Source organism: Pyrus communis, chromosome 11 (assembly GCF_963583255.1).
Source record: "Pyrus communis chromosome 11, drPyrComm1.1, whole genome shotgun sequence".
Lineage (NCBI taxonomy): Eukaryota > Viridiplantae > Streptophyta > Magnoliopsida > Rosales > Rosaceae > Pyrus > Pyrus communis.
Genome location: NC_084813.1, coordinates 15,436,579 through 15,447,221, shown reverse-complemented (window position 1 = coordinate 15,447,221; position 10,643 = coordinate 15,436,579). Strand labels below are relative to the sequence as shown.

Below are 10,643 nucleotides of genomic sequence, written 5' to 3'. Positions count from 1 at the left end.
GTTAGGTGACTCCCGGCTGTCAGATTAGATGATTGTTGATGTGAATTACGCTTGAGCACTTACATTTGATTATGAGATTCTGTTGTGGCATATTCTCGAGCATGAATGGCATATTTTGGAGCATGATTGGCATATCTATACATACGTATATATGTTCATTTTCTGGGAAGTATACAGGTTTTACGGCGATGGGTTAGAATGTATTTTGCTAAAGAGTTTTCAAAGAGCTTTGTTTTTGCCCACTCACGCTTTTGTTTTTGCGCCCCTCCAGGTTCTAGTGGTCTAGCAGGTTCGGTGGTTTTTCCCAGAGGGCGCCCCGGCATTTCTGACAGACACTCACCATTGTAGGGTCACCTTTGGGTGTATTTATGTCGCATCTTTTCTTTTGGACTGCTGTAGACTTGCTCTGAATTTGTGTCTCACATACGCTAGCACTTGTTTTAGTATTTTGTATGCTAGTTTTTAATTATTCATACTTTTATATTACTATCTTAATAGCTTCCGCACGAGCACATGGCTACGTCACCTTCGTGTGACGGCCATCACTCCCTGATCTCGGTCGGGGTGTGTCATCGCCCCTCCTCTCAACAATTCCTGACTTCGCCATTGACCATTGCAATATTTAAATTATAGCCTTAGATGTTGGAAAGTTATAGTAAAACTTTTTAAAATTTCGAACAAATTATTCCTAGCTAATCAACAAAACTATCTTATTTTAATTATAAAAAAAAGCATGGACGGAGGGAGGTAAGGCCTAGTGGGGGGCACATGCCCCCTCTCATCCCCTTTTTTTTTTTTTTTTTTTTCATTACGAATTATTGAGTTAATCATTTCCATTTTTTTTGCTTTGCAGATTATTCAATTAATCATATTAAAATAGTGAAAATCCTCTTTTAGTTTTTAAATACCCCTCCGTCTTCTATATTTTTCTCACGCACTAATGTCTAAACTTTGTTGAGTTGCATGCATTTGGTTAATTAGTACAAATGAGCATTAGATTGTCAACAATTAAAGACAAAATTAGACAATAGAGTAATAAAATTAGGCATTTTGTAAATAATTTTTTTAGCATTTGTAAAAGAACTAGCTTTATTTGTCCAAAAAAGGAGCTGAAATTTTTTAAGGTGCCCCCTTTTATTTAAATTTCTGGCTTCGTTCTTGAAAAAAAGAAAAAGAAAAGTTCTCCATCATCAAAACTTATTCAAACATGATGATCTAGAATTAATTTCTATTCAACAAAGAAAAAAAAAAATTGATGGGGAGCTCTATCAAATCTGCCACAAAATTTCGTCTACTCACCAATCCACTTTAGGGACTTGGAACGGAAAATTGAAATACGAAACAAATCTTACAGTACCGAACATTTCGATTTTTGCAATTTGAAACCGAACCAGTGTAAAAGAACCATTTGGTTTGGTTTTGAACATCTGAAACTACATCGAAATCCAACCTTACCACACTGCAAAAATTAAATAAATATTAATTTAATACCATATTAGGTGTTGGGTTCTAATTGGTTATTTGGTCGAATCCATACATCGGTTTCACTTTCACAAGGTCCAAGGTCTTCCCAAATATCACCCTTTCAAGCTCGTTCACAAGCTCAAAGGTCTCCTCAACCTTTGAAGATTAAGTGTCCAAAAGAAAGGGGAGGGCAAAGGGTTAAACGATGCAAAGTATTGACTTGAAAGTTGAAACACCAAAATTTTTTTGTTGAATTGCATGAACAATTTATTTTTTCTGGTTGTACTACTAAAGCCATAAGGCATTTTGACGTTGAACTTTAGTTTTAGTGTGTAGATTTAACTTTTTGGGTAAAGTACAAAAAACTACCTCAACTATTGGTCTCACGACACTTTCATACCTCATCTTTTTAAAATGACAATGTCATACCTCATTTTATGAATTTGTGCCAATGTCATACCTCTGTCAGTTTTTCTGTTAAATGCGGTCGTGGCTTGGCTTAAATAGTGACGTGGCTTAAATAAATTAATTAAATATTAAAAACTACAAAATTAAAATCATTTAATATTTTTTTTACATGGGGACCCACCCCCTTTCCTCCTCCCGTCTTCCCCAAATCTGATCCACCCCCTTTATTCCCCACCTACCCCCTTTCTCTCATCTGCAACCCCACCCACCTTTCTCTCATCTGCAACCCCACCCACCTTTCTCTCATCTATAACTCGCACTCACCCTCCATTCTCTCATTTTCATAGTCGACTCCATCCACCAATGACCATCACCTTCTTCCATATTCTAACTGACGACATCGAAGTCGCCGATCTCCGACACACCAACCTTACCCTTCTCCGGGTACCCACTCCCTCCATTGATCTCCTCCCCTTCCTTACCAAACTACCCATATGGGTTCGAATACTTCTACGAATCCTTGACAGCCTTGTCGCCCCACAATTACCAAGTAATCCACTTCGTCGTCAGGTTTGCAGAAGTTAAGGACCGCCTCTGCCACCTCCCTCTGCTCCCGCAACCCAGCACCATCTTCAAGCCCAGCAAAACGCAGCAACAATCCCACGCCCACCATCGTTGCTGAGTCTTTTGTGAATACAACTTGAGTTTTTTTTTTTGTTTTTTTTTTTCCTAGGAAAAATTGAATGGTTTTGCTTTGTTTGGTTGCTTGAAAAATGTGGGAGAAAGGAAATGAATTTTTTTGATATTCTGAAGGTTCCATTTTCTTAGAAAGGTGAGGTAAACTGGAAGATGGATTTTTGAACTTTTGTTAATGGTGTGTTCTCAGAATTGGTGGGTGCTTTGTTTTTGATGCATGCTTGTAGGTTAGAAATAGAGAGAGCGGTGGAGGAAGAGAAGAGAGGCACTTGATGGGAATGGAAGTGGCTGGTTTGGGGTGGGATCCGGGTTTGGGTTAGGGGAAGACGGCAACCTCGTCGGCCTCAACCTTGACAGCTCTCCCTCTCTCCCTTTCTCCTTGACAGCTTTGGAGACAGCAACGACGACGGATCGTCGGTGGGCAATGGAGTAGGAGAGGGAAGCGGGTTGGAGCTTGCAGGTAGATCTGAGAAAGGAAGGCGGATGAAAAAATCCAGGTGGGTTTGGGGGGTTCTAGGCACGGCAAAAGAGAGAAGTGGGGAGGAATGAGACTACGGTGGAGAGGAAAGGGAGATGCGAGAAAGAGAAAGGAGAGAAATGGTGGTGGAGGAAGGTTGGGGGGACGGGTGGGAAGGCGACCGGGGGGGGGGGAGGGGTCGGGTGTGAAGGGGTTTTGGGGATGCAGAGAAGAGAGAGAGGCAAGAGGGAGGGGGGAGAGAGAGAGATTTAATACAATTTTTTTTTTAATTTTTTAATTTTTAATTATTAAAATATATATTTAATTATATTTTAATCTAGTTGGATTAGTGAGTGACCCTCGTATCTAGCCACGTCAATACTTAACAGAGAAACTAACAGAAAAACTGACGGATGTATGACATTGGCACAAATTCGTAAGATGAGGTATGACATTGTCATTTTAAAAAGATAAGGTATGAAAGTGTCGTGAGACCAATAGTTGAGGTAGTTTTTTGTACTTTACCCTAACTTTTTCAATTGGGTTGTACTAAAATAATGCCATAAGTCATTTTGGATGTTGAACTTTATTTCAAGTTGAATTTTAGTATGTTGATCATGAATTTTTTTTAATTGAGCTGTATTAATGGCATAAAGAATTTAGTTTGCAAATGGTTTGAAACCAAAACCTAAACCGTTTCATATAACGTGGTTGAATTCTTTGCATAGAAGCTTAAAGCACGTAGATCTTGTGTATAAATATGAAATAAAAACATATCGACAACACTATAAGAACAAAGTATAACATGATAAAAATGGCTTTTTTTTTAAAAAAAATTTATCGAATAAAAAATGTCATGAAGGACAAATTGAAAGTTTCGCCATAACTGTAGGGTTACATCAAGGCTCATCTTTAAGTCCTTACATTTTTGCATTGGTAATAGATGAGCTAACGAGACATACTCAAGATGATATTCCTTGGTGTATGCTTTTCGCAGACGAAATAACGTTGATAGATGAAACTCAAGACGTAAATGTGAAGCTTAACCTTTGGAGAGAAGTGTTGGAATCTAAAGGTGTTCACTTAAGTCGATCAAAGACAGAGTATATAGAGTGGAGGTTCAATGCAAACGGAGGCTCAAATGAGTGAGGGGTGATGAATGGAGATCAGGAAGTACCAAAAAGCGATCGCTTTCGCTACTTACACTAGTACAAAAACATGTTTGCGCGACGCAGAAAATTTCGTCGTGCAAATTATGTTTGTGAGACGCAAAACACAAAACGTCGCGTAAACGAGATTTGCGCAACGACACTTTAAGCGACGAATACTGGCGTCATGCAAAATTTTTTATTTTTATTTTTTCCTTTTGCTTTCCTTTTGGGGTTCTTGCATTGCCTTTTTCTTTTATGGTATCCAATTGTGTAAATGTTTGAAATTGACGATCGAATTCGTTCATTGTATTCATATAGGGTTAAGGAGTGTAGCTAGAAGAAATCATCAAAATCGGAGTTAAAATAACTGTTAAATCGTGATTTTTCATTTATACCCGTCGAAAAGGTTTGTCCCATTACTTGATAACTGAATGTTTGTTTTTTGCGATTTTTGGCGTACGTGATCTCGAAGTATATACAAACAAGTTTGACGGTTGGATTATTGAAACTAGTTTTGTACAATGCGTATCCCATCAAAACAATAGATTCACTAACACTTAGAGTTTATTTATACTTTCATTAAGTATAACATAAGATTTTGTGGTATCTACTTGTGTAAATGTTTTAAATTGACGATCGAATTAGTTAATTGTATTCATATAGGATCAAGGAGTGTAGCTGTAAAAAATCATCAAAATCGGAGTTAAAACTACCGTTAAATTGTGCTTTTTCGTTTATAAGCGTTGAAAAGTTTTGTCCCATTACTTGATCTATGCATGTTTGTTTTTTGTGATTTTTGGCTCATGCGATCTTGAAGCATATACAAACAAGTTTGACGGTTGGATCGTTGAAACTAGTTTTGTACAATGCGTTTCCTATCAAAACGATAGATTTACTAACACTTACAGTATATTTATACTTTCATTAAGTATAAAATAAGATTTTGTGGTATCCACTTGTGTAAATATTTTAAATTGATGATCGAATTAGTTCATTGTATTCATATAGGATCCATGAGTGTAGCTGTAAAAATTCATCAAAATCGGAGTTAAAACTATCGTTAAATCGTGCTTTTTTGTTATAACTGTCGAAAAGGTTTGTACTGTTATTTGATCTTTGCATGTTTGTTTTTTGCGATTTTTAGTGTATGTGATCTCGAAGTAGATACAAATAAGTTTGACGGTTGGATTGTTGAAACTAGTTTCGTATAATGCGTTTCCCATTTAAACGATAGATTCACTAACACTTAAGAGTTTATTTATACTTTCATTAAGTATAACATAAGATTTTGTGGTATCCACTTGTGTAAATATTTTAAATTGACGATCAAATTTGTTCATTGTATTCATATAGGATCTAGGAGTGTAGCTGTAAAAAATCATCAAAATCGAAGTTAAAATTACCGTAAAATCGTGCTTTTTTGTTTATAACTGTCGAAAAGTTTTATCTCATTACTTGATCTCTGCATGTTTTTTTTTGCGATTTTTGGCGCATGTGATTTCAAAGCATATACAAACAAGTTTGACGGTTGGATCGTTGAAATTAGTTTTGTAGAATGCGTATCCCATCAAAACAATAGATTCACTAACACTTTAGAGTTTATTTATACTTTCATTAAGTTTAACATAAGATTTTGTGGTATCCACTAGTGTAAATATTTTAAATTAACGATCGAGTTCATTCATTGTATTCACATAGGGTCAAGGAATGTAACTGTAAAAAATTATCAAAATCGGAGTTAAAATAACTTTTAAATCGTGATTTTTTGTTTATAATCGTCGAAATGTTTTGTCCCGTTACTTAAGCTCTGAATGTTTTTTTGTTTGCAATTTTGGGCGTATGCGATCTTGAAGCATATACAAACAAGTTTAACGGTTGGATCGTTGAAATTAGTTTTGTAGATTTTTATAATAATTTTTTGTTAAAATATAACTTGCGCGACGCCTAGATGGGGTCGTTGCGCAAAACCACTTTGCGCGACGTCGTAATGTATACATGCTTCGTGCAATGTGTTAAAAATTTGGTGGTAGTTTTGTAAAAATTAGGCGTTTTTTTTTTTTTTTTTGATTTTGCCAAATTTGGACAAAATGGGAGTGTAAAAATTTGGTCTCTCTTCCTTCTCTCTCACTCGTTCTCTCACATCTCGCGTAGCAGCCTGAGCCCTAAGCCTTGAGCCTCCTCTCTCTCTCAGTCTTCAATCACTATCTCAAACTCTTTGTCTCTCATTCCCAACACCATCTCTCGATTTCTCTCTATTTCTGCCTTCATCCAAAAAAATTTCACATGCCTCCACCTCGGCCAAGCTTGCGTCGCCGTCAATTTCGACGTCCTCTTCAGGTTCACACATTCAATCTCATTATTTGCATATTTAATTTAATGTTTTTCAATTAATTGTGCTGTAAATGGAAGAAATTAGATCCATGGTTGAAAAGGATGGGTCCGCAAAGGGAATTGTTTTCAGCCAGTTCACATCGTTCTTGGATATTTCAAGGTCTGACCCGAACCCCAAGTTCTGTTTCTGCATGTTTTTAGATTTCTAGGGTTTTATATTTGTGTATGCGAATTGGGATTTCTGGTGGTTCATTGTTTTGTACTTTTAGCATAATTTTTTGTACTGTATGGCTTAAAGCAAAATGCCCAAATGCGGATTATTATATTCTGCTAATTTAGCTTAATATTTTATGTAGTTGAGTTGCTACTTGAGTATCATTAAAGTAAGAAAATAGTGGTGCTATAGCAGAAGAAGATGGAAGAGAAACAGTTGAGTCATCCTCTTTCTGTTTTAGGTAACATAGTTTTGTCACTTTTCATTTTTCCTTATCTCCATGATCTCTTACCTTTGAGATTAATCACTTTTGGATCATCTTACTTCCATTTCAAAATGGCAGTTACTAAACACAATAGGTTAAAATATCTTGTGGGTTTAAGAACTTTGCTGCATTCATGCTTATAAGACTAGCATATGGTTTTCTTTTTTATATGAAGTTTATGAAAAGAGGATTGTGGCTGAAGCTGGATGCTTCATAGTATTGTAAGAAGAGTTTGATGATAGTCATGTCAAATAGTCTAATATGTTTTATATTAATTTGTCTTCTGCAAGGATTGGATATCTTATCATATATGCATATGTGTTTTAATCTCCATTCATGTGCTACCCTTGGATCTCTTTCCAGATTGGTAAATTATGAAACATTAGCATATATCTAGAATTTTTAGTGAAGGCTTAGACCTATAGCCAAGCCTAGAATTGTAATTTATGAGAGAAAAAAAAGCATATGTAGTCGAAATAGCAATGACCTATTGTACTGTTATCTTGCAGTATCTTATGTCCCTTTATGACCAGTTTTATAAGCTTGTCTGACATACAACCGAATCAGACTTTAATTTAACATTGATATACCCATATATTGCAGTTAGAATTTTTTCAGGTCGACCTTCGTTTTATTCAATGATGTTCTGCCTGTGTGGTTTTTGTGTTTGGTTCTTAGAACTTAGGAATGCTTACCTCTAGATTTGTGGATAAACTAGTCTTTGCGCATTCTGGTGTTTGTCTGATCAATCTAGTTTTAATTCTCAACCCCAGATAAATGCATCGGTGCTTATACATCAATTTCCATCCATGTGTAAGTGCATAATACACTCATTTAAATAACCCCATTATGAGGACTTATCATTTTCTATTCATCTACAGGACTTTGATGAGTGCATCGATTATATTGACGAAGCTACAAGATCTTCTGGTGGTGTGTTGGTTCATTGCTTTGTGGGAAGATCCAGAAGGTGATTTTATCTTCCAGTATAGGTTGTTGCTTTCAGGTTGTCTTCTTCGCTGCCTTAATTTAGGTTATCAATTAAGTGAATCCTTCAAATAAGGTTCTCTTGATCTCGATACAACATGGATAAGAAATAATGTTCTAGCATAAATTTTCTATGATTTTGCATCTCAGTTATTAATATTAGAACAGAAAAAAAAATTTGGGCTTTCAATTGCTGGTTTTAACTAGTTAAAGGTCAAGAGTTATCTAGTTTTGTTGCCTAATGACCAATTTTAGATATCTTCAAATTTGCACTATCTCCAATGACCCTTTCTTAGTTAATATTTGACATACATATGCACATATACACCACACAGAGGGACATAGTCCGACTCTCAAAAACTTTGTTCGAGTATTAAGCTCTAGTGATAAGCCATAGGATACAGTTTCCATAGCATAATCAAATTTTCGAGGTTTTGATTTAGAGGCAATATATGCATCAACGTTAAGGCTTATGTGATTAGTTAATATCATTGAACGTTAAGGCTTATGTGATCAGTTAATATCTTTGAACATTGAGGCTTATGTGATCAGTTAATTTCTTGGAATTTCATCATATCTTGATTATTCTAAGTAGCCTTCTTCAGTTCAATAATTGAATAAGATATGTGGATTAAACTTTGAAGGTTGACATTTCCAGAGGGACTCTATCCTTGATCCTTATTAACTAAGAAAAGATAAGGTGAAGGGTGCTAACCTCAAGTGGCTTTACCCACATTTGTCCGTCATACTAGCCACTCTCTTTGTAAGGTATAACTGCTGATAGTAGCCTATCACTAACATAACTCCATCCCTGCAGTACGGTAATTATATGATTTACTTGCTTTAAAGATTCTACAATGACAGACGTTCTACTAAACAAATATTAAGCATGAAAATTGCTTGGATGTGCTTGTTTTTCTTTCTTATTGCTTACAATACTACTGTTTAATGTCTCAATATGAAATTTCAAGCCTTGAATTTGTTTTCGTGCAGTTCATACATGCCGGGGAACCTGTAGTAATATATTTTCTCTGGTATTCGGGGCTGGTAGAATTAAATCCATGGCTGTTTAGCAGGTTCATAATCTGTCATGTGTTTATCTTTTCTCAAGGGACCCCCTTTAATATAAATTTTCAAGAGTTCTACCTATACAAGTACAAATTTTTTTTCTTGAGCCATATGCTTATGTCCATGCAGATAGAGAGAGGCAACAATTACTGAGGCTCAAGCATTAGGGGCAGTAGTTCGCTCTCAAGGTCCTTTGTTTGGAGGTGTTCAAAAAATGTGAAGTCTTCAAGTGACAATTTCCTTGTTCGTTGGAGGTCTCATGGATAGTTTGATATTTCTTTGTATATCTCATCGTTTTGTTGTTTACTTTAAAAGATAACTTCTTCTTGTTTTTTCTTTTTTGTTCGGACATCTTATATGTACATTTTCATATATTTTATAATTAAATACTTTTTCTTGGTTTATTAATTATTGTTTAGAATTTAATTACAATATTTATTAAAAATTAAATAAAAAAGATTTTTGCAAAAAAAAAAAGGGTTTGCGCGACGAAGAGTGGCTGCGTCGTGCAAAGCTATCTTTGCGCCTTTGCGACACATAGGGCCTGCGTCGCGCAAAGACACTTTGCGCGTCGTAGGGCCTGCGTCACCCAAAGCTACTTTGTGTGACGTAGATATATGCGTCGTGCAAAGTCTCTTTGCGCGACGTATGTTACTTCTTCGTCGCGCAAACCCTACTATCACTTCCTTGGCACGACGATTAGCGTGCGACGAAGGTACCTACGTCGCACAAAGGCGTTTTTTCTACTAGTGTCAGGATTTATCTTGCAAAAGAACGGAGAGTTGGATGGATACCTCAACTATAGAATACAAGCTGGATGGATGAAGTGTTAAAGTGCATCCGGTGTGTTAAGTGACCATCGTATGCCACTAAAGCTCAAGAGAAAAATTTATAGGATGGCAATAAGGTCGGCAATGCTTTATGGCACATAATGTTGGCCAGTGAAGCATCAACATGTACATAAAATGGGTGTAGCGGAGATGAGAATGCTTCGTTGGATGTGTGGGCATATGAGAAAGGATATAAGATTAGGAATGATGATATCTGAGGTAAAATAGGAGTAGCCAAAATTGAAGGAAAGATGAGAGAAAATTAGTTACGGTGGTTTGAACATGTGAAACGAAGGCCTACTAATGCTCCGGTTAGAAGATGTGATTACGGGACAGAGGTTCATGGCCGAAGGGGTAGAGGACGACCTAGGAAGACTTTGGAAGAGACTCCAAGAAAAGACTTAGAGTACTTGAATCTAACGGAAGACGTGACATAAAACTGAGCACATTGACGTTATAGGATTCATACAGTTGACCCCACTTAGTTGGAAAATGCTATGTTGTTGTTTGTCAAATGATAGGTTTTGTTAGATTAGTCACCGATGAAGTTTGAACTCACGTTGTCATGTAAGGACTCAACTCCTTTCCACCACTGTGGTAAAGGACAACTTGCATATTGTTTTCTTTTTTCAAGGAAACCTTTTTACTGGTCTGCATTATGCAGGAAAGAGATCTGGATATATGAAAGGTAAAGTTTACCTAAGTAATTAAAGTTAACTCTTTTGTCCCGTTTACCAAATTAAAGTTTGAAGAGACAAATATAAAAAAATGT

At 36.2% G+C, this 10,643-nt stretch overlaps 1 long non-coding RNA gene across 3 annotated transcripts; it reads left to right on the top strand.

Moving 5' to 3' along the window:
* Positions 1-6,298: 6,298 nt before the first annotated feature.
* On the top strand, positions 6,299-9,445 carry LOC137708338 (uncharacterized). Of its 3 annotated transcripts, none has more exons than XR_011064780.1 (5): positions 6,299-6,667; positions 6,864-6,936; positions 7,868-7,956; positions 8,967-9,049; positions 9,171-9,445. It is a non-coding gene; the product is annotated as an uncharacterized lncRNA (long non-coding RNA). The 3 variants fall into 3 exon arrangements; XR_011064778.1 differs by having other exon boundaries at positions 6,864-6,962; XR_011064779.1 differs by lacking the exon at positions 6,864-6,936.
* Positions 9,446-10,643: the final 1,198 nt, after the last annotated feature.